Source organism: Hyperolius riggenbachi, chromosome 1 (genome assembly GCF_040937935.1).
Source record: "Hyperolius riggenbachi isolate aHypRig1 chromosome 1, aHypRig1.pri, whole genome shotgun sequence".
In the NCBI taxonomy this organism is placed as follows: Eukaryota; Metazoa; Chordata; class Amphibia; order Anura; family Hyperoliidae; genus Hyperolius; species Hyperolius riggenbachi.
Genome location: NC_090646.1, coordinates 614,137,778 through 614,162,879, shown reverse-complemented (window position 1 = coordinate 614,162,879; position 25,102 = coordinate 614,137,778).

Genomic DNA, 25,102 nt, shown 5'->3' with positions numbered 1-25,102 from the left:
TTTCACAAGTCATTTTGCGGAATTTGATTTCCAGACTACTCCTCACGGTTTAGGGCCCCTAAAATGCCAGGGCAGTATAGGAACCCCACAAATGACCCCATTTTAGAAAGAAGACACCCCAAGGTATTCCGTTAGGAGTATGGTGAGTTCATAGAAGATTTTATTTTTTGTCAAAAGTTAGCGGAAAATTGATTTTTATTGTTTTTTTCACAAAGTGTCATTTTCCACTAACTTGTGACAAAAAATAAAATCTTCTATGAACTCACCATACTCCTAACGGAATACCTTGAGGTGTCTTCTTTCTAAAATGGGGTCATTTGTGGGGTTCCTATACTGCCCTGGCATTTTAGGGGCCCTAAACCGTGAGGAGTAGTCTGGAAATCAAATTCCGCAAAATGACCTGTGAAATCCTAAAGGTACTCATTGGACTTTGGGCCCTTTAGCGCAGTTAGGGTGCAAAAAAGTGCCACACATGTGGTATCGCCGTACTCGGGAGAAGTAGTACAATGTGTTTTGGGGTGTATTTTTACACATACCCATGCTGGGTGGGAGAAATAACTCTGTAAATGGACAATTGTGTGTAAAAAAATCAAAAGATTGTCATTTACAGAGGTATTTCTCCCACCCAGCATGGGTATGTGTAAAAATACACCCCAAAACACATTGTACTACTTCTCCCGAGTATGGCAATACCACATGTGTGGCACTTTTTTGCACCCTAACTGCGCTAAAGGGCCCAAAGTCCAATGAGTACCTTTAGGATTTCACAGGTCATTTTGCGAAATTTGATTTCCAGACTACTCCTCACGGTTTAGGGCCCCTAAAATGCCAGTTCAGTATAGGAACCCCACAAATGACCCCATTTTAGAAAGAAGACACCCCAAGGTATTCCGTTAGGAGTATGGTGAGTTCATAGAAGATTTTATTTTTTGTCACAAGTTAGTGGAAAATGACACTTTGTGAAAAAAACAATAAAAATCAATTTTCCGCTAACTTTTGACAAAAAATAAAATCTTCTATGAACTCACCATACTCCTAACGGAATACCTTTGGGTGTCTTCTTTCTAGAATGGGGTCATTTGTGGGGTTACTATACTGCCCTGGCATTTTAGGGGCCCTAAACCGTGAGGAGTAGTCTTGAAACCAAATGTCGCAAAATGACCTGTGAAATCCTAAAGGTACTTATTGGACTTTGGGCCCCTTAGCGTACTTAGGGTGTAAAAAAGTGCCACACATGTGGTACCGCCGTACTCAGGAGAAGTAGTATAATGTGTTTTGGGGTGTATTTTTACACATACCCATGCTAAGTGGGAGAAATATCTCTGTAAATGACAATTGTTTGATTTGTTTTACACACAATTGACCATTTACATAGAAATTTCTCCCACCCAGCATGGGTATGTGTAAAAATACACCCCAAAACACATTATACTACTTTTCCTGAGTACGGCGGTACCACATGTGTGACACTTTTTTGCAGCCTAGGTGCGCTAAGGGGCCCAACGTCCTATTCACGGGTCATTTTGAGGCATTTGTTTTCTAGACTACTCCTCGCGGTTTAGGGCCCCTAAAATGCCAGGGCAGTATAGGAACCCCACAAGTGACCCCATTTTAGAAAGAAGACACCCCAAGGTATTCCGTTAGGTGTATGGCGAGTTCATAGAAGATTTTATTTTTTGTCACAAGTTAGTGAAAAATGACACTTTGTGAAAAAAAAACAATAAAAAATCAATTTCCGCTAACTTTTGACAAAAAATAAAATCTTCTATGAACTCGTCATACACCTAACAGAATACCTTGGGGTGTCTTTTTTTCTAAAATGGGGTCACTTGTGGGGTTCCTATACCGCCCTGGCATTTTACGGGCCCAAAACCGTGAGTAGTCTGGAAACCAAATGTCTCAAAATGACTGTTCAGGGGTATAAGCATCTGCAAATTTTGATGACAGGTGGTCTATGAGGGGGCGAATTTTGTGGAACCGGTCATAAGCAGGGTGGCCTTTTAGATGACAGGTTGTATTAGGCCTGATCTGATGGATAGGAGTGCTAGGGGGGTGACAGGAGGTGATTGATGGGTGTCTCAGGGGGTGGTTAGAGGGGAAAATAGATGCAATCAATGCACTGGGGAGGTGATCGGAAGGGGGTCTGAGGGGGATCTGAGGGTTTGGCCGAGTGATCAGGAGCCCACACGGGGCAAATTAGGGCCTGATCTGATGGGTAGGTGTGCTAGGGGGTGACAGGAGGTGATTGATGGGTGTCTCAAGGCGTGATTAGAGGGGGGAATAGATGCAAGCAATGCACTGGCGAGGTGATCAGGGCTGGGGTCTGAGGGCATTCTGAGGGTGTGGGCGGGTGATTGAGTGCCCTAGGGACAGATAGGGGTCTAATCTGATAGGTAGCAGTGACAGGGGGTGATTGATGGGTAATTAGTGGGTGTTTAGGGTAGAGAACAGATGTGAACACTGCACTTGGGAGGTGATCGGACGTCGGATCTGCGGGCGATCTATTGGTGTGGGTGGGTGTTCAGTTTGCCCGCAAGGGGCAGGTTAGGGGCTGATTGATGGGTGGCAGTGACAGGGGGTGATTGATGGGTGGCAGTGACAGGGGGTGATTGATGGGTGATTGACAGGTGATTGACAGGTGATCAGTGGGTTATTACAGGGAAGGACAGATGTAAATAATGCCCTGGCGAATTGATAAGGGGGGGTCTGAGGGCAATCTGAGCGTGTAGGCGGGTGATTGGGTGCCCGCAAGGGGCAGATTAGGGTCTGATCTGATGGGTAACAGTGACAGGTGGTGATAGGGGGTGATTGATGGGTGATTGATGGGTAATTAGTGAGTGTTTAGAGGAGAGAATAGATGGAAACACTGCGCTTGGGTGGTGATCTGATGTCGGATCTGCGGGCGATCTATTGGTGTGGGTGGGTGATCAGTTTGCCCGCAAGGGGCAGGTTAGGGGCTGATTGTTGGGTGGCAGTGACAGGGGGTGATTGATGGGTGATAGGTGATTGGCAGGTGATTGACAGGTGATCAGTGGGTTATTACATGGAAGGACAGATGTAATTAATGCACTGGTGAATTGATAAGGGGGGGGGGTCTGAGGGCAATCTGAGCGTGTGGGCGGGTGATTGGGTGCCCGCAAGGGGCAGCTTAGGGTCTGATCTGATAGGTAACAGTGACAGGTGGTGATAGGGGGTAATTGATGGGTGATTGATGGGTAATTAGTGGGTGTTTAGAGAAGATAACAGATGTAAACAATACATTTGGGAGGTAATCTGACGGCGGGTTTGCGGGCGATCTAATGGTGTGGGTGGGAGATCAGATTGCCCGCAAGGGGCAGGTTAGGGGCTGATTGATGGGTGGCAGTGACAGGGGGTGATTGATGGGTGATAGGTGATTGGCAGGTGATTGACAGGTGATCAGTGGGTTATTACAGGGAAGAACAGATGTAATTAATGCACTGGCGAATTGATAAGGGAGGGTCAGAGGGCAATCTGAGCGTGTTGGCGGGTGATTGGGTGCCCGCAAGGGGCAGATTAGGGTCTGATCTGATAGGTAAAAGTGACAGGTGGTGATAGGGGGTGATTGATGGGTGATTGATGGGTAATTAGTGGGTGTTTAGAGGAGAGAATAGATGTAAACAATGGATTTGGGAGGTGATCTGATGTCGGATCTGCGGGCGATCTATTGGTGTGGGTGGGTGATCAGTTTGCCCGCAAGGGGCAGGTTAGGGGCTGATTGTTGGGTGGCAGTGACAGGGGGTGATTGATGGGTGATAGGTGATTGGCAGGTGATTGACAGGTGATCAGTGGGTTATTACATGGAAGGACAGATGTAATTAATGCACTGGTGAATTGATAAGGGGGGGGGGGGGGTCTGAGGGCAATCTGAGCGTGTGGCGGGTGATTGGGTGCCCGCAAGGGGCAGCTTAGGGTCTGATCTGATAGGTAACAGTGACAGGTGGTGATAGGGGGTGATTGATGGGTGATTGATGGGTAATTAGTGGGTGTTTAGAGAAGATAACAGATGTAAACAATACATTTGGGAGGTAATCTGACGGCGGGTTTGCGGGCGATCTAATGGTGTGGGTGGGAGATCAGATTGCCCGCAAGGGGCAGGTTAGGGGCTGATTGATGGGTGGCAGTGACAGGGGGTGATTGATGGGTGATAGGTGATTGGCAGGTGATTGACAGGTGATCAGTGGGTTATTACAGGGAAGAACAGATGTAATTAATGCACTGGCGAATTGATAAGGGGGGGTCAGAGGGCAATCTGAGCGTGTTGGCGGGTGATTGGGTGCCCGCAAGGGGCAGATTAGGGTCTGATCTGATAGGTAAAAGTGACAGGTGGTGATAGGGGGTGATTGATGGGTGATTGATGGGTAATTAGTGGGTGTTTAGAGGAGAGAATAGATGTAAACAATGGATTTGGGAGGTGATCTGATGTCGGATCTGCGGGCGATCTATTGGTGTGGGTGGGTGATCAGATTGCCCGCAAGGGGCAGGTTAGGGGCTGATTGTTGGGTGGCAGTGACAGGGGGTGATTGATGGGTGATTGATGGGTGATTGATGGGTGATTGACGGGTGATTGACAGGTTATCAGGGAAGATAGATGCATACAGTACACAGGGGGGGGGGGATCTGGGGGGGGGGTCTGGGGAGAATCTGAGGGGTGGGGGGGTGATCAGGAGGGGGCAGGGGGGATATAAAAAAAAAATAGCGTTGACAGATAGTGACAGGGAGTGATTGATGGGTTATTAGGGGGGTGATTGGGTGCAAACAGGGGTCTGGGGGGTGGGCAGGGGGGGGTCTGAGGGGTGCTGTGGGCGATCAGTGGGCGGGGGGGGGCAGATCAGTGTGTTTGGGTGCAGACTAGGGTGGCTGCAGCCTGCCCTGGTGGTCCCTCGGACACTGGGACCACCAGGGCAGGAGGCAGCCTGTATAATACACTTTGTATACATTACAAAGTGTATTATACACTTTGTATGCGGCGATCGCGGGGTTAACATCCCGCCGGCGCTTCCGTATGGCCGGCGGGATGTTACAGCGGGTGGGCGGAGCCAGTTGCCGGGGGAAGCGCGCGTCATCAATGACGCGATCGCTCCCCCGGCATGCCTAAAGGACGCGCCGCCTGAAGGCGTATTGCGGTCCTTTAGGCGTCCACTTTGCCGCCGCCCATGGGCTGTGGGCGGTCGGCAAGTGGTTAATACATGGAGTACATTTCAGGTTACTAGATCTGACTATATAAACCATTATAGCTATAAAATTATATGCAATTATTGTTATATGGTTGAGTCTCCATTGCAACAAATCATATATTAATCTAAATAAATGTATATTTAAAAATGGGTAAAATTGATAATACAGATAAAAATAAAAAATTCCGACTGGCACATTTAGACATAGAGTATGGATATAAGCATGATATCGCTCGTATCAATAGTACTAAGCGTAACGTTCATAACATAAACACACTTAAACCAATTATAGAAATAAAACCCAAGAAAATTATAATAATAAAAAATAAAAAAAATGAATAAAAGGTAATAAAACTCGAACGTAAGACACAGACTGATAAAAGAGGCGACTAGGTTAAAAATAATATTGATGTGTTATGATCAGTGTATTTTTTCTAGTTGTCCGTTGAGTCCCTCTGGAATGAGAGTCCTCAGTATTTGTATCCAGAACATTTCTCTCGCTTTCAGTATTTCAAAAGCATTGTGCTGTTGTGGGTTGATGGATTCTATAAGTGTTATACGGAATAAAGTGGGGTCATTGTGATGGTGAGTGCCGAAGTGTCTCGAGACGCTGTGGAGGGGAAAGTTTTTTAATATATTCCTTTTGTGCTGTCCAATTCGGCTGCGTGCCGGTTGTGTAGTGCGGCGCACGTACTGGAGGTGGCAAGGACAGGAAATCACATATATGACATATCTTGAAGTACACGTAATCGGGTGTTTAATTGGATAGTTTGTTTTGGTGGTATTGGAGCAGAATGAAGTGGTGACATTAATGAATGGAAAGGCTTTACATCTGGTGTTGTTACATGGAAAGCAACCCGGGGAATGTTCAATATTTGGAATCGTGTTGGATATATGTGTACGAAGTTTGCTGGGTGCTAGCAGGTTGCGTAAGTTAGGGGCTCTTCTGAAAGTGATTTGAGGTTTTGGTGGAATAGATTGTCGCAGATAGGGATCTTGTAGTAGAATGTCCCACCTATTCATTAGGATTGAACGGATTTGTGGATGTTGGGCATTATATCGTGTGATGAATCGGGGGCAATCTACGATGGGTGGGTTAGTGTGGAGCTGAGTTGGGTTATGTGGTGGGATAGTTTTAGCTTTAAATTTTGCATCCTTGATGAGTTTTTTGGGGTATTTTCGTGCCAGAAATTTGTTAGTGAGTAGATCTGATTGTGTGTTGTAGTCTGAGATGTCTGTACAATTTCTATGTATCCTTCTGAATTGGCTGTATGGTGTGTTAATGGTCCAGGGGCGATGGTGAAAACTTTCAAAATGTATATAATTGTTCGCATCTACCGGTTTGAAATATGTTTTGGTTTTTATAGTGTTAGATTCTATGAACAGTGTAAGATCCAAATACTCAATTTTTTTGGGGTCATGTTGTGAAGTGAATTGTAGTCCAGCAGCATTGGAATTGAGATAGTTGATGAAGAGGGGGATCAGGTCGATGTTGCCTTGCCATATCAGGATAAGGTCGTCTATGTACCGTTTATAAAAAACTATATTGTCAGTGAAGGGGTTGTTGGCTTGTAGTTTTTGTAGTTCCAGAAGCCCCATGGATAAATTTGCATAAGATGGGGCGAACGACGAACCCATAGCTGTTCCATTAATTTGATGGTAAATTTTATCAGTGAAGGAAAATATGTTGTTCTGTAGGATAAATTCTGTACATTGCACTAAAAAAGATTGTTGGTCATAGGGCATAGCGGGATTGGTAGACAATCTCCTCACCTGCCTATACAGTGGTTGCCTGGAGGTAACCCTGGTTTGTGAGTATTCATTTCATACTCTTTCTAATTATCCAATTACCTTGACATACTACACCATATTGGGCTCTCGGTTCTTCTCTTTTTTCACATGATCTGCTGCATGCTTGTTCAGGGGCTATGGCTAATAGTATTAGAGGCAGAGGATCAGCAGGGCTGCCAGGCAACTGGTATTGCTTAAAAGGAAATAAACATGGCAGCCTCCATATCCCTCTCTATTCAGTTCCCCTTTAACTGAGAGGAATATGGATGTTTCCTTTTAAACAATACCAGTTGCCTGGCAGTCCTGCTCAGGGCCGGCCTTAGGTTTCACAGCGCCCTGAGCGAAAACTAATTTTTGTGCCCCCCTCCCTTCATCCTCTTCCCACGTGCATATACCCACACGCATGCACGTATACACACACAGGCCCATATGCAATTCCCCTTTTCTCCTGTTGTGACACATCATGCCAAATGCTCAGATCTCTGTGACACGTCATGTATGTATAATAGAGAAAATACTATTAATAACCACGAATGGATGGAAGGAGTGCATTATCCTGAATACACTTAAAAATGAAGGCTAGAACCTTTCAGGAATATTGATAAAAACAATCAGTGGGACAGTTAGCCCCCCCCCCCATTTAGAATGATAGCTATCCCCGCCCCCCTAAATGCCCTCAGACTCAGTATAGGTAGGTAGCCAGGTATAGGTGCCAACAGTATAGGATCTTATGTGTAGGTGCTCTCAATATAGGTAGCCAAGCATAGGTGCCCCCAGTATAGGAAGTCAGTTGAAGATCTCCATCCCCCCATAGGTAGCCAGGCGTAGGTGCCTCCAGTATAGGTAGCCAGGTGTTGGAGCCCTCAGTAAAGGTAGCTAGCTATAGGTGCCCCCAGTATAGGAAATCAGGTGTAGGTGCCCTCAGAATAGGCAACCAGCTATAGGCGCCCCTCAGCTATGGTCCTGCTGATCTCTTTGGCTGCAGTAGTGGGTAATCACACACCTGAAACAAGCATGCAGCTAATCCAGTTTGACTTCAGTCAGAGCATCTGATCTGCTGCATGCTTGTTCATGGGCTGTGGCTAAAAGTATTAATAATAATAATCCAAACATAGAAGCCCCAGGTATGTATAAATCTTTTATGTGTTTTCATCTCTGGTTCTCTTTAAGAGTTTATCAATCCAGTGCATTCAGTGAATTCAGCCATTTTGTTGCCTTTAATTGGAGTGGGAGACATGGCGGATCGCAGAAATAGATTAAGATGAAATGAGGCCCTAGGCAAGATTTTTGTCCACCGCTGATGATTGCCTGGATTTTTTAGTAAGATTTTGTGAGGGCTGGCATCCACCAGGACCCTAGACTCCTCCAGACAACTGCCTAGGTTTGCCATGAGGATGGTCCGGCTCTGGGCAAAAGTTTGTGATATGCTTAGTTTATTATTACTTTCCACTAAGATGAATGCTGAGTGCAGGGCTGCCAATCGGGCATCACGGGGGGGCCTGGTGTATGGGGCCCGAGTGTGTCTGGGGCCTGGCGAACATACACAGAATATCTTTTTTAGCTCCTCAACTCCCCCTGCTGCAAGCAAAAGAAAAAATTCCGCTGCACCAAGGCTGGGTAAAAAGCTTTTTCTTCAACTTTATTGACACATCAGTGAGCACATAAAAGGCTGACACGTATCGGAGCTCTGGAAGGCTCCTTAATCATAGCCAGCATTAACAAAATCACCACAAGTTTAAATAATCAGGTGCCCGCCCACAGGGGGCATGGCTACCCCTCTTAAAAAGACATAAACAGATATATAAAAAGATATATACAGGATCTTCTCAAAAAATTAGCATATTGTGATAAAGTTCATTATTTTCTGTAATGTACTGATAAACATTAAACTTTCATGTATTTTAGATTCAAATACACACAACTGAAGTAGTTCAAGCCTTTAATTGTTTTTATATTGATGATTTTGGCATACAGCTCATGAAAACCCAAATTTCCTATCTCAAAAAATTAGCATATTTTATCCGACCAATAAAAGAAAAGTGTTTTTAAAACAAAAAAAGTCAACCTTCAAATAATTATGTTCAGTTATGCACTCAATACTTGGTCTGGAATCCTTTTGCAGAAATGACTGCTTCAATGCGGCGTGGCATGGAGGCAATCAGCCTGTGGCACTGCTCAGGTGTTATGGAGGCCCAGGATGCTTCGATAGCGGCCTTAAGCTCATCCAGAGTGTTGGGTCTTACGTCTCTCAACTTTCTCTTCACAATAGCCCACAGATTCTCTATGGGGTTCAGGTCAGAAGAGTTGGCAGGCCAATTGAGCACAGTAATACCATGGTCTGTAAACCATTTACCAGTGGGTTTTGGCACTGTGAGCAGGTGCTAGGTCGTGCTGAAAGATGAAATCTTCATCTCCATAAAGCTTTTCAGCAGATGGAAGCATGAACCCACTTTTGAACCAGAAACAACGGCAGAAGCGCCTGACCTGGGCTACAGAGAAGCAGCACTGGACTGTTGCTCAGTTGTCCAAAGTACTTTTTTCGGATGAAAGCAACTTTTACATGTCATTCTGAAATCAAGGTGCCAGAGTCTGGAGGAAGACTGGGGAGAGGGAAATGCCAAAATGCCTGAAGTCCAGTGTCAAGTACCCACAGTCAGTGATGGTCTGGGGTGCCATGTCAGCTGCTGGTGTTGGTCCACTTTGTTTTATCAAGGGCAGGGTCAATGCAGCTAGCTATCAGGACATTTTGGAGAACTTCATGCTTCCATCTGCTGAAAAGCTTTATGGAGATGAAGATTTCACTTTTCAGCACGACCTGGTACCTGCTCACAGTGCCAAAACCCACTGGTAAATGGTTTACAGACCATGGTATTACTGTGCTCAATTGGCCTGCCAACTCTTCTGACCTGAACCCCATAGAGAATCTGTGGGATATTGTGAAGAGAAAGTTGAGAGACGCAAGACCCAACACTCTGGATGAGCTTAAGGCCGCTATCGAAGCATCCTGGGCCTCCATAACACCTGAGCAGTGCCACAGGCTTATTGCCTCCATGCCACGCCGCATTGAAGCAGTCATTTCTGCAAAAGGATTCCCAACCAAGTATTGAGTGCATAACTGAACATAATTATTTGAAGGTTGACTTTTTTTGTTTTAAAAACACTTTTCTTTTATTGGTCGGGTGAAATATGCTAATTTTTTGAGATCCCAAATGTGGGTTTTCATGAGCTGTATGCCAAAATCCTCAATATTAAAACAATAAAAAGCGTGAACTACTTCAGTTGTGTGTATTTGAATCTAAAATATGTGAAAGTCTAATGTTTATCAGTACATTACAGAAAATAATGAACTGTATCACAATATGCTAATTTTATGAGAAGATCCTGTATAGGATAAGCCAATATATAAAATCCAGTACATAAAAAACCAGAGATGACATGGTTAAACATCAGAAATGAATACGCAATAAACATGGATTCCTCAAACTGCATTGCACACAGCATGTTTTACATAACAAAGAGGAAAACAGAAATAAGGACGCTAGTGAGGACATGAAAAGGTAAAGGGAGAGGAGGGAAGGGAAAGAAAAGGGGGGGAAAGGACAAAAAGTAATAATTAATTATGATTATGTCCTTATATCGTAGGTTAGACTAATATCCATTTTGGAATTCAACCCTGTGGGCAAACGTGTGCCCAATCTCCATATCCAGAAGGCCTCTCGTTTAAGTAATAACCTACGTAAATCACCCCCTCTAGGTGAAAGTACCAATCTTTCTATACCCCCTGCTGCAGTTCAGTGGTTGGAAGGGAAGAAGAGTGTTAGAGAGCAGGCTAACGTCCAACTTCATGTGCCATACACCGCCACCGCTCAGGCCCAACCCCCCCCCCCCCCCCACCCCGCTCGTATGTACCGTAGTCCTGTAGAAATTGCTATGGGACTACAAGAAAATGGCCATCAGAGTACACATTTGCGGACATATTTTTCTCCAGTGGGTGCAGATACATGGGAGAATGGACAATTAATGTCCTTGTGGCAACCAGCAAAATGCAAGAGGCAATAGACAAGCAGACTGAACAGTGAAACAGCCATCAATGCCGTCTCATCTGCCTGCCTAGCTTCAGTTGCCTCATAGCTATAAGCCCATTGAAAAGGGTTTAATTCTGAAATGCCGACATCTCTGGAACTGAGAAAATAGTAAGGATAAAAGGAAAAATGACTGCAGCAATGTCCACAGACATCCTGGATGAAAACCTGCCCCAGAGCACTCTTGAACTCAGACTGGGGTAATGTTTCGTCTTTCAGCAGGACAATAACCCTAAGCACACATCCAAGATATCAAAGGAGTGGTTTCAGGACAACAGTGAATGTCCTTGAGTGGCCCAGCCACAGCCTACACTTCAATCAGATTAAACATCTCAGGAGAGATCTTAAAACGGCTGGGCACCAACGCTTCCCATCCAAGCTGATGGAGCTTGAGAGATGCTGCAAAGAGGAATGGGCGAAGCTGGCCAAGCATAGGTGTGCCAAGCTTGTGGCATCATGTAAAAAAAAAAACTTAAGGCTGTAATTGCTGCCAAAGGTGCAATGGCAAAGTAGCAAAGGCCGTATGTTTTATTTGTAATACATTTGCCAAAATCCCAAATAACCTTTTTACTTTGTCATTATGGAGTGTCTTGTGTAGAATTGTAGAGTAAAAAATGAATTTAATTCAGTTTGGAATAAGGCTGTAACATAATAAAACATGGAAAAAGTGATACGCTGTGCCAGGGGCGTAACTAGAGGGGAGCAGCACCTGCAATGGCAGGGGGGTCCAGAGCTGTGGGGGGCCCAGCTACTAGCCTTCCCTTCCTCCAATACAGGGGACTAGGCTTCAGATCAGGAGTTTTTGCTACACTTGTTATGAGTGTGAAGATCATGATGGCCACACTTGTTTTATGACCCTTGTGTGATGGGCCCCAGGATTGTAAGGGGCACCAAGGGGGAGGCAAGGGAACATTGGGGGAACCCATTCACGTTTTGCTGGGGGGCTCCATGAATTGTAGATATGCCCCTGCACTGTACTGTGGAAGGCAATAAGGGATGCAGAGGTTGCGACCGCACCTCCTTCATTCATCTTATTAGCTTTCATTGGTGCTATGCTGGTAATGTACACCTCTATACGTACATTAAATAGTGCTAATCCTTAACAAACATTTTCCTTACTCTGTTGAACCCTCTCTGACACCACAGGTGTCCTTGGTAAGTTTTGAGACTCGATACCAATAGAGTGCTTGGGGCCCCATCAGAGGCGTATCTAGAGGGGTGCAGGCATGGCTCATGCCATGGGTGCCACAGCAACATGGGCGCCATGTCTCCTCCTGTGCTGCGCCGCCATGCCTGCCCCTGTGTCTCCCGAACAGTCAGATCAGATTAATTCTGTTATCTGGGGAACATGGCTACTTACTTTAGGTATGTAGAGCTCACTTGGCTTAGTGTTAGAAAAGAGGGCAGAGAGGGAATAAGAAGAAAAAAGTAACTTCAGCAATATCCAGAACCAAAACACAGCAACCATAACACATACACAGGAAAGGAGGCTGTTTTTAAAGGGGAAGAGGGCTCTGACTGGAGGGGGGGGGGGGGGGCGAGGGGGCACAATTTCAGTGTTTGCCATAGGTTTTATATTACCCGGATACGCCTCTGGGCCCCATGTAAAACTCTCACTGTGGCCCCAGCTACTTAGTTACACCACTGGCAGTGTGACTACTTCCCGGATGCACTGTATATGCCTGTGATCTTTTAGCTGAGCATACCCTAAACTTGATTCTGCTGGGTGAAGGAGACAATACAGGAAGGTACTCCTCTCATATAAATAACTCTGTGGCTCTAATTGAACATCGCTGCAGGTGGTCTCGCTTTTCCCCACAAAGTCTACCAAGCAGCATTTCCCAGTTCCCTCGCTGTGGGGATTTGGCTGATGAGACTGCAGGTAGCGGTAATTGGCAGTGAGTTTCTAGGTCAGGTGTCAGCAGAGAGGACTGGGATAAAGCTAGTGGCAGCCGGCAGGTGTAATCACTATCTCCAGCCAGCGTTTCTGACTTCCCACCTCATTAACGGACACCAAAAGTGAGCTGTGTGTCAGGTATGGTTCGCTAGAAGTGAAATTACAGACAGACATGCAAGACGGAGCTACCTGCAGCGCACAGATACAGCTTATTAATGGCATAACTGCAATTCAAAGCTCAGGGTAAGACCAGAAACTCCATGCAAAACAAGAAAAGAAAGAAAATCAACTGTTTTTCTTTTCTTTCCTTCTTTTTTCGAACCATTCACTTCTTATGCAGCTGTCAGAGTATTCACATCTAATATAAAACATACCAGAGGTCATATACTATTTAAGTGGGATATAGCAGTATTGCGAAACGTTATTTCAATTAAAGGGGCGCTATGGCGAAAAATTTTAACATTTTAAATATGTTCAAATCTATACAAATAAGAAGTATGTTTTTTTTCCAGAGTAAAGTGAGCCACAAATTACTTTTCTGCTATGTTGCTGTCACTTACAGTAGGTAGTAGAAATCTGACAGAAGTGACAGGTTTTGGACTCCATCTCTTCATAGGGGATGCCCAGCAAGGCTTTTATTCTTTATAAAGATATTCCCTAAAAAGCATTTAAATAATGATGCTCACCAGCTTCCCTGCTCGCTACACAGTTTGTTTGTTTTTGGCAGTTGGACAGAGCAACTGCCATTCACTAAGTGCTTTTGAACATAAATAAATCCCTGAGAATCCCTCATGAACAGATGTACTAGTCATGTCTGTATCACTGATATTGTGGTGAAACCTCTCCCACAGTGTGATGTCAGCACTTAGGTCCTGACAGTTTCCTGTCTGTGAGCCTTGTTGTATTGTGGGAAATAACTGTTTCCAACTGCCAAGCAATCAGTATCTCCCTCTGTGTATATGTGCATATCTATAACAAAAAAAACCTTTTAGCCTATCGCATTGTTAGAGAGTGTGGTTATATATAATGACAGTTGGTTGGTGCTCCTTCCAGTGTGTGCCTTCTGTTCCTCTATATTCAGCTGTTGTAGTTCTGCTCCTCCACGTAGCTCCTTTAAAGCGGATCCAAGATGAAAAACTAACTATAACAAGTGACTTGTCTATATATCTTATCTAAAGTTTAGATAGTTTACACAGCATATCTAGCTCCAAAGAGCTTCAAAAGTTTATGATTATGTATTCCTGTGATACAATGAGGGCAGCCATGTTCTGTTTGTCACACTGTCACAGGCTGAGGACTGGTGATGCTATCAGCTTGCCTGTGTTTAAATTCAGTCCCCTCTCCTCCTCCCTCCTCCCCTATGCCTCTGAAGTCAATGGCTAGTAACCTCCTCCTCCCCTGCCCAGACTGAGCTCCCATAATATAATACAATAATACAATAACATTTATATAGCGCTTTTCTCCCATAGGACTCAAAGCGTCAAGGCACTGTGAAAAGCTGTGGGTGAGTCTTGTTTAGTTTATAGGGAACTAGCTGATGACCCGGCATTGCCTGGGTGTGTATTTGGCTGGTGTTGGCTCCGCCCACTTTTTCTAACCCTAACACACAAACACTCAATGACCAGGTTTGTGAGGTTTGGCATCAATAATTTGTATATTCCCATAGAAATTAAGCAAATCAGATTGGCTGTTTGTGACTCCGCCCCTCTCCAGCATTTGAACCCCAGTCACCCAATGACCAACTGTAGTAGGTTTGAGGCATCTGCTACTAACAGTGTAAAAATTGCAGCAATTTAAATATTCCCTTGAAAATCAACAGGGGAATTTTGATTGGCTATTATGGGCTCCACCCACTTCCCTGAATATTAATCTCAGTCACCCAGTGACCATCTGGGCAAAGTTTGAGAACCCTGCCATTAACAGTGTAAGTATGCCAGCAGTTTATTTTTTCCCAGTGAAATTTGTTTTTGGCTCTGCCCACTTTTTGTAACCTGGACACACATTCACTCAATGACCAAGTTTGTGAGCTTTGGAGTCCTTGGCATCAATAATTTGTATTTTCCCAGTAAAATAAAACAAATCTGATTGGCTGTTTGTGGCTCCACCCCATGTTCTGAGTTTGAACCCCAGTGACCCAATAACCAACTGTACCAAGTTTGGGGCTTGTGCCATTAACAGTGCAAGAATGGCAGCAAATGAAATATTCCCCTTGAAAATCAACAGGCGAGTTTTGATTGGATTTTTTAGGCTCCACCCACTTTTCAGAATATTAATCCCAGTCACCCAGTAACCAATTGTACAAAGTTTGAGAACTCTTCCATTAACAGTGAAGAAGGGCTGCAGTTTACATTTTTTACAAATCTAATTGGCTGTTTGTGGCCCGCCCTCTTTTCAGAATGTAAACCCCAGTCTCCCAGTGACTGACTGTACCAGATTTGAGGCATCTGCCATTAAGAGAGTAAGAATGGCAGCAATGTAAATATTCCCCTTGAAAATCAATAGTTGAATTTTAATTGGCTGTTGTAGGCTTCACCCACATTTCTAAATATTAATCCCAGTCACCCAGTGGCCAACTGTGTCAAGTTTGAGAACCCTGCCACTGACAGAATGGCCTCGATTCATCATTCTCTTTGAGATAACTTTTTCCAGTTTGTTAAATTACCGAATTCGAAGTTTAGCGATTTCTAGTTGTATTCATCAAGGTTTTTCCTCATTCGGTGTGAATTCGATAACAATTCGGTAACCATTCGGTAACGTGTCGATATTTCCATTTTACAGTGGTACTTTAACACAAGGCCATAAGATTCCCATGGAATTGTGGGTAAAAGGCAGTCCTTTGAGCACTACGTAGCAACATTCTGAATAGGGCTTTACACCTGGACCAGGATTCTGAAAGTGGTTGGGACAATCCCACAATTTCTAAAAAATTATAGTGCAGCTAGCAAATTAGTTAACCCTGACACTGTCTGTGTTCTCTTACAAGATGATTCAAGAGAAATGCAGATGTCGTGTTATAGCAAATAAATCTATTCTCTTACAAATGTATATGGTTGCAGACCTTATTCTTGTCCTTCTGCACCTTTGAATCACTCTCAGCTGATACATAACCACTTCAAATGGCTCCATCTTCTCTGTCAGCAATGATCTGACAGGAATAACGACAGAGCAGTGAAGGAGATAACTAATCCTAAATGTAACGCTAAACCACGCCCACTTTCTTTTTCATGAATTGCACTTTATTCCGTTTTAGCGAATCGTTACCGAATCGTTACCGAATGTTCGCTAACAGCTGTAGATAACTTTGATGAATCCTGAAATGAAGTTAACAAATTCGGTATTTTACCAAACTGTTGTTAACAAATTTGCTAAGTGGTGATGAATCGAGGCCAATGTCTGAAATCAATCTAACAAATGTGATTGGATGTTTGTGGCTCTACCCCATTAAGTGAATTTGGACCCCAGTCACCCAATGACTGACTGTATCAGGTTTGAGGCCTCTGCCATTAACAGTGTAAGAATGGTAGCAATGTAAATATTCCCTTTGAAAAATCAATAGGTGAATTTTGATTGGCTGTTGTAGGCTCCTCACACTTTCTAAATATTAATCCCAGTCACCCAGTGACCAATTGTGTCAAGTTTAGGAACCTTGCCATTAACAGTGTAAGAATGGTTGCAGTTTATATTTTCCCATGTAAAAAATGTAGTTGTTGGCTCCGTTTTTTCTAACCTTGACATACAGTCACTCAATTATCAAGTTTATGAGTTTTGGAGTCCTTGGTATCAATCATTTGTATATTCCCATTGAAATTAAGCAAATCTGATTGGCTATTTGTGGCTCCACCCCTTTCTGAATTTGAACCCCAGTCTCCCAGTGACCAACTGTACCAGGTTTGAGGCATCTGCTAATAACAGTGTAAGAATGGCAGCTAATTTAAATATTCCCCATGAAAATCAACAGGTGACTTTTGATTGGCTGTTGTAAGCTCCACCCATTTTCCTGAATATTAATCCCAGTCACCCAGTGACCAACTGTGCAAAGTTTGAGAACCCTGCCATTAACAGTGTAAGAATGGCTGCAGATTATATTTGACCAGTAAAATTTGTTTTTGGCTCCACCCACTTTTTGTAACCTTGACACACAGTCACTCAATGACCATGTTTGTGAGCTTTCCGGTTCCTGGCATCAAAAATATGTGAATGGAAGCTGTTTATCTAGCAAGGAAATCTGATTGGCTGTTTGTGGCTCTGCCCCTTTATCCCCCACATATCATCCCAGGTAGTAAAGGATCTGTATGCCAAGTTTCATTGAAATCGGTCAAGGCGTTTTCGAGTGATTGTGGCACATACATACATACATACATACATACATACACACACACATACATACATCTGATTTTATATACATAGATTAGAGTATTAAAACAAAACAAAACAAGTATTTGGCCTGAGGAATGCCCTATAAACTATATGAAAGGAACACAATTATGCAATGACTAAAGGTTTATCTCAGATCCACTTTAAGCTTTGATTATATCTTTTTGTCTTCAAATCTTCTCAAGGATCTCTTCTCCAAGAAGTTCACTCCCATTGACTTCAAGGCCTGCCCATAAATGTTTCTGCATCTGTGCATAAATGTGTTGTTCCAAACCCTTATGCTGGGAATACACGTTTCGTTTTTGCCTTCGTTTTAGCCTTCGATTCGTTCGGTAAACGAATCGAGTGTTGAAAACGTATGTGAAAATAGTCATAATCTCATTATAGTTTTGATTAATAGAACCCAAAAACGAACGACTAGTGATCGAACATGTTTGATATTATCTCTCTTTATCCATCTAATCGAGCCATTGGTAGGCTTGATGGCTGTTCAGATCGATTATATATTCGTTTATGCCGTCCGTCCCTGTACTACGTTTCGTTTCTTTGCAGCCTTCAATCATTGGAAAAACGAAACCATCAGAATCGAAAAAAAAAAACGAAACCGTGGGTGGTGATATTAACCGTACGGTCGATTATTTCGGGATCGAAAAGGACAAAAGGCACAATCGAAACGAAGGTTTAAACGAAGGCAAAAACGAAACGTGTATTCCCAGCATTAGACTAGTGCATTTGGTGAAAATGTGTTTTCATACACCCGTATTTTCACATATAATCTCATCTATGAAAAATTTTTTATGAAAATTATAGAGAAATAGAAATGGCCATATTCGCTCATTGCTCATTTTTAAAACATTGGCCTCGCTGATAGTGATGATGATCGTAATGTGCTATTTAGGATTTCACAAAATTTCATGTAATTTTCGTAATTACAATTGGAATGAAAAAAATCGTATTCATGAACATTTATGCAAAATTTTGCATGATTGCGACCATACATGAATTTTACTGAATTAAAATTGTTTTTGTAATTATGATTGTTTTCATGATGAAATTTTCATAATTACTAACATTTTCGCAGTTACAAATATTTTAGTTTACTTTTTGTGTAACGCACGAAATTACGATTTTGTGTTACCTATTATTTTGTGTTATTCTCTTGTTTTACAAAAAATTACAAAAATTACGAGTTACACAAGATTAAACACAAAATGACTATTGAGCCGGAAATTACGACACAAAATCACGAATTTTCTGATAATTACAAATTACAATTTCATGTCATAATTGCAAATTTTGCATCATAATTACGAAAATGGGAAATTTCGACTCATCACTACTTGCTGATAAAGAGAAATGCTGCAGTATCGCTATAACTCACCCATCGCTATAAGACATTTGTTTAAAGCAATTTGTCTCCATTGTTTAATCTCTGGAAACTAAAAACATATATTAAAAATGTGGTTTATTCAATATGATCATAAATATGTCCCATTTGTTTGTTTTTTGTCTTTTGTTAAACAGCATAAATGTAGATTGTGAAACATTTATAGGGAAATAGATTCTTTTAGCTTCTTGGAAAAGAGATCACTGAGACGATACGGAGACCCAAAGACGTAATCTAAGCATAAATTCCAGGTTATACAGTTTTGCTTTTTGGTTACTCATTTTGTGATTTCTGGTAATCTTTCCTGGCAGCCGATATAAAGGTATTACTGTGATGTGGGTAAATAAACATGAATGTAATTTTTGAAAGCGTAATATACCTGGCAGATAATAAGTGATGTCAGTAGTCGCAGGTCTGTGGAGCGATCACTCTTTTCTCATTATTTTCTCTCCAGGTTATATTTTTAAACTTTCCAAGTGACAGCTTAGCTTTATCATCTCTTTCCTGTGGAGTAGCAGCTCAGAGGCATTTTTAGGTGCCACTTACAATCCAAACTACTCACATACAAGGTAGTGTTTTTAAAGATCATCTCCATAAACAAATGTCTTCTTTCAGTGGTGAGTACACACTGGGCCCCCTATGTTCCAGGGTTCCATAGCAGCTGCTATGACTATTGCCCCTGTCTTCTTTGTCCAGTATCGGTGCTCATTGTCAGAACTTGTCTGTTTATTTCTAGAAGCTCAGCTGATGTCAAAGACATCTCAACGAGTTACCTACCTTTCATCCTACCTAGTTAGGAGACCTCGAACAACCACTGCCTGTGTGGCACAGACTTTCAGAGTAGCAAAGTAGCAAGATGTGAACTTTTAATGGGCCCTGGGTGGTTCATAAAGAGTGTGGGCTGTTGGGGGGGGGGGTGACAAGCATTACTTACTGTGGCCTGTAGATGGCACTGTTCTGATTGTATTGCTGCATACGATTATCTGGACTTTTGTGAATCGTTGGATCCTGTTATGCTCTGGCTAGGAACATGGAGTAAAGACACTGCTTATGTAGGGAGTTGGTGAATCCTGTAAATGCACCTAGTGTCAGGTATTCTGCCTCTGTGAGTACTAAACACAAAACTTTCCTCCGTGTGGGTCGGGAGGGGGGGGGGGGGAGTGTTTGCTCCCCAACTCCCCGTCTGCATATGTTCCATATGCTCCACCATCTTCTCCATCCAGAGTCACAACAGTTGATATTGTTTCTTATTCACCATCCCTGGCAATGAGTACAGGGCTTGTGCACACAAGTGGTAACCAGTGGCCATGTGTTTGTGTTTCCTGTATTTGGGTCCACGCCAATTGCCCTGCTGCTAGGATAGTATACTGGACCTCAAATGATGATGTCATCAGTTGGGTTTGTGTTCGATTTTGGGTCAACCATATTTCGAATTTTTTAATTCGGATAGTTCCAATCAAAAAAAGGTGGATTCAACTGTAAAATGTGGCCTCCAATAACAGGAAGCATCCTTTCCTCCATCTTGTTCCTGGCAGATTTTTTTTTTTTTCAAGAGACCTTTGCGTTTTTGAGAAAATTGAATTTAAAGAGAGCCTGAGGTGGGCTCATGAATTTTTTTTTTAAACTAGGCTACCTGATCCGGGGGGGGCTGAGTGGGTCAGGTAGCCTTCAAAACTGCCGCTCCCCGGGGCTCCTGTGGGTCATAATGGCCCACTTTAACTTTGTGACCTCTGGGTCAAGGCGCTGGTATGAGAGATTCATTCTCTCATTCACAGTGCGCAGGGAGGTGGGGGAGTGGCAAGGGGTGTGGCTAGGGAGAGAGAGCTGCCCAATGGCAGCTCTGGTATCCCTGCAGGAATGCCCCTGGCAGGCGTTTTGAACTGGGAATCCCTCTCCCACATGTTTACCTCCATGATAGTGACAAATCTTGCCGCTAATCTTGAAGGAGGGGTGGAGAGCAGTATTGGGGGGGGGGGGGGGGGCGCAGAAGCATGTCATGAGGCAGAGAACATGCCTCTGTGTCCTATCTGTGCCCCAAAAAAACACCTTGGGTTCCCTTTGAATGTTTTCAAACTCGGTAATACGGCAGTTTGCTGCAGCATACTTAATTATATACTGCGTTTTACATACATGTAATAAATGTATATATTTAAATTTTTAGGAAATGGAAAGCATAGCCGCCCCCCCCCCCCCCCCCCCCAAGCCTCCATAACTCCTTGTCATCAATACAGGCTGATATAACCTTAATGCAAAGCCTGGACCATGTGGGGTTCCACACCCTGAGCTATACCAGCCCACAGGGGCTCTGGAAAAGAGGGGCGGCAAAGCCTATATCTTTCCCTAAAAGCCCTTGTCCGTACCATCCCTACATCTGGTGCCCAGGTGAAGGTTGTGTTTTTGTCACCACATTGCCAGTGTACTGACCAACGGGAAGCCCCGGCAGGAAATTCAAAGCTTTTTCTGGGGATATATGTACATTTTCAATATCGATGACTGTCTATTTTTAGTCTTTTTGTAAATGTTTTGAAAATGTTTTCGTATTTTAGCATGTAATGGGGTTTTGCTATTAACCGACTTGAAGAATTGGATCAAATGCTATTGCTATTAACCGACATTAAGCCTATTGGATCGAATGGCCAGCAAATTGACAAAGACCTATTAGACCAAAGCTAGACATCACGATAATCAACACTATCTACAAACCTATATTTTTTTTTTAACTGAACCTAATCATAGCAGGCTAAGTAATACGTATGGGAGATTTTATAGAAACCCAAAGTCCTTTTTATAGCTCCCTGTGTTGCCTGGCTGTGATTTAGAAAGCACAAAATTGGTACTTTTCAGCTCATACCGACATACTGATTTTGCCGAGTATCCATGGTGACAGTGATCAGGTGAATAAGGCAAATAAGCCAAAACACAGAGCCAAGAACATTTTAACAGCTATAAAGAGCCTCTTTCAGTAGTCAGCGGAGATGAGTGAAATCAGTGTTTTTTGTTTTGAGCACAGTTTTTAGTAAATTGTTCAAAACACATAGTGCCTAATGAGGTATTAAGAGGCTTTTTGGCATGCTGTGATGAACCCCATCCCACTGCCATCACTTGACAAAAAAGGTTGCATAAAAGGGAATGAAACATGAGGTTGAGCTTTTAATGTGCATTTTTAATGAGGGCTGTGTGGTATCCTCTGTTAATACGGCCTCCACGAATAGAATTTCAGCAGTCCCTGGCAACTTCCTGGGTGTGGCCTTTCAAAGGTGCACAGACTGATGTTAGCAAAGGTGTTATCTGGCCAAAGCTGTGGCCCAGAGCACTGAATAGTCATCTCCTGTGTTTACATTGGTAATGGCCAGTCAGAAACTTTTAGGGGTCCATTTATAAACACTTGTATCCACGTTATAATGCATCGTTATTCCCCAGTTAAAGCAAGCCTGCAGTGAGAAGCTTGCATCAGGAATGGAGCAGGAACGACGGACGGACTGAGTACAGGGAAGGCTCTATGCTATCCAGAGCCTTCCCTCTACTTAGGTATGTATCAAACCTGAACTAAGTTTTCTCACTTTAGACCTGTGGATCTGAACTCTTGCACTCTGACCCAGAGCCTTCCCTCTCCTTAGGCAAATATCTTTTTTTTTTGTTTTTAATTCACTTCAGACTCACTTTAAGTATAGACTGTTTGATCTTTTGGCAGTCCAAGGAACTCTCAGTAGTTTTCTCCACACCCACAGTTCAAAAGCATCAATTTTTCTACACATGATGACCTCGTTCATAGTACAACTTTCACAGCCATATGTTACTACTGGGAAGACCATTGCTTTAACTATCCTGATCTTTGTTGGTAAAGTTTCATCTCTATCCTTTAGCATCTTGTCTAAAAATGTGATAACTTTGCTCCTAAGCAACAATTGTCTTTTAATCTCATGGCTGCAGTCACCATCTGCAGATCTTTGATTCCAGGAAAATGAAATCTGTTACAACTTCTATTTTTTCTCCATCTATCCAGCTGCATATACATGATAATTAAGCTCTCCATGGCCAGCCAATAAATACCACCTCTGGCATAAATCTAATGGGTGTATGCAAGTCCGAATTTATACTTTTTTCCTGCCTCTAGGCCAAGTATGTTGTGGCTTCTCTTTTTTTGTGCAGCAGCGCCCCTCCCATTCCATGTGCAGCCCCTCTCCCATATGTATCCATCCATGTACTGTAGCTCCTCTCTTTCATGAACAGCTCCCTTGGGCATCAGTCTCCTTTTCATGTGTTCCTCACCATTTTCAGCCTCCTTTTTCATATGTAGCAACGCCTATTTCATGCTCAGGTGCCCCTTTGTGCTGCAGCCACCCAAGGCCTTGGCCTTTGTGACCTTTCCGGACCTCAGTGTATGGAAGCCTAAATCCGGCATGCCGAATTTAAGCCCCATCTACACAATACAATTCTTTGTGAGATTCGATTACGATTCTATTTACGATCCATGTTGGATTTAATCGGATCGTAAATAGAATCGTAATCGAATCGCACAAAGAATCGTATCGTGTAGATTCAGCATTAAGCAACTTTTTGGCAACCCTCAAGTGCACATTTGTATGAGGATTTAGGTCAAATGCTAACATCAAAGCCATTGAGTTGAACCTACATGACACTTAACCATAAAACAGGCACCCAATTCAATGTAGAATTTCAGCCCTTATTGGATTGTATGATGCACCATGTGGCACTCCTGTAGAGTGTTCTTCTCTGAAGAGGATGAATTAAAGCCTTTCATCGAGTCCTTCTCTATAAACAGCCAGTGGTGGGGCTTAATTAGATTAGAAGTCAGCATGCAATCAGATATTAGATAGATAGTACACAACGTGTTTTTGATGATTTAACTCCAAATCATTTGCCGTTGTGTGCAGGCCCAGTATCACTCAGTAAGTATTATTTTTAATTGAGAGCAGATCAGAAACAATGTGATGTTGGCATGTGATCAGAATCCTAGAAAGAAAACAGTGTTGGATTGTGTTCCGGTGGCAATAAAGTGTGCAGATATTTGACCTGAAAGTGGTTGAAGTGAAAAAATTATAAGAGAATTCTAAGTGCTATCAGACTGGAAATGAAATTGAAATAATACTTGTAATTTTTACGTGATAATGTGTTCTTTCATCACACTTTTAAATGGTGGAACTCAGCCTCTTGCCTGCAAAGACATCTGGAGAGCAGGGTTGCAAAGTAATCCCTTTAAACACTGGCACATCCACATTTGCCGATTAGCCAGAGATAAGCAAGCCTATACTGCTCTCTGCGGTAAAAGTAAACATTTTCACACACTTGAGAATGCATTTAAATGTTCTTTCATGTATCTAAGAGTAGTTAGTTGCAGTTGGTCCAGTATTAGTCATGAAGAGAATCCAAGACATAAAAACAAAAGTTGTTTAGGTGACACCTTTAATGACTAACTGTACAAGATTTCTTTGCAAGCTTTTGAAACTTTAAGTTTCTTCTTCAGGAATGTTACAGAACTAGTTACTGAAGTTTTAGTTTTGGTAGTATAATGATAAAAAACATGTAGCTCTGTGTTTTGAAATGTGCATGTAACGATTTGTGTCAGCAAAGAACAGAATTCTGATTATTAGGTGATCTGCAGTATCACCTATAATGCAGATATATACCTGATTATATGGAGATCTGTAGAATCACCTATAATACTAGTATATAAGAAACTGATGTAACAACAAATGGCAATGAGTGATTGGTGCAACAGTAGTACTGATAGCTTTGGCAATAACTCACCAGAGAAGCTGGTGGGTACTAACAGTACAGTGCCCCTCACCAGAGTCAAGGGCCCTCTGGTGAGAGTAGAATGGTCAGACAGATCGGGTTCGGCAACAGACAGACAGATACAGTACAAAATCAGGAGGCAGAGAAAGGAAAGTATAAGCAAGCAGAGTTGGCAGCAAGATCAGATGGGCAGAGGTACAGAGTCACTGAGCAGAAGAGTAGTCAGAACGAGCCAGAGTCAAGCACAAATAATAACACAGTAATGTAAATCTTTAAGGCTATCAAACAATTCCTATCTTGTGAGAAATCCCCGGTTTCCTCCCGGATCAAAGCACACCGGAACTATCTAAGGGTCTGAGCGCTAACACAGAGTATTCGCAACAGCAGACAAGTTGCAAGTGATTCAGCTAGGCTTATGAAGCAGAGGAGACCCCTCTGGCACGCCCCCTCCTATCAGCCAATGAGGAGTGGCGAGCGTCTCCTCTGACGTCAGCCGACTGGCCGGTCAGCTGACACGCCTCCTCCCCGCATAAAGGTCCTGTCTGTGTGCGCGCGCATGCGACAAAGCAACCCTATGTGCAACTGACAGACCCGTCCTCAGCGTGCTAGACGCCTGATA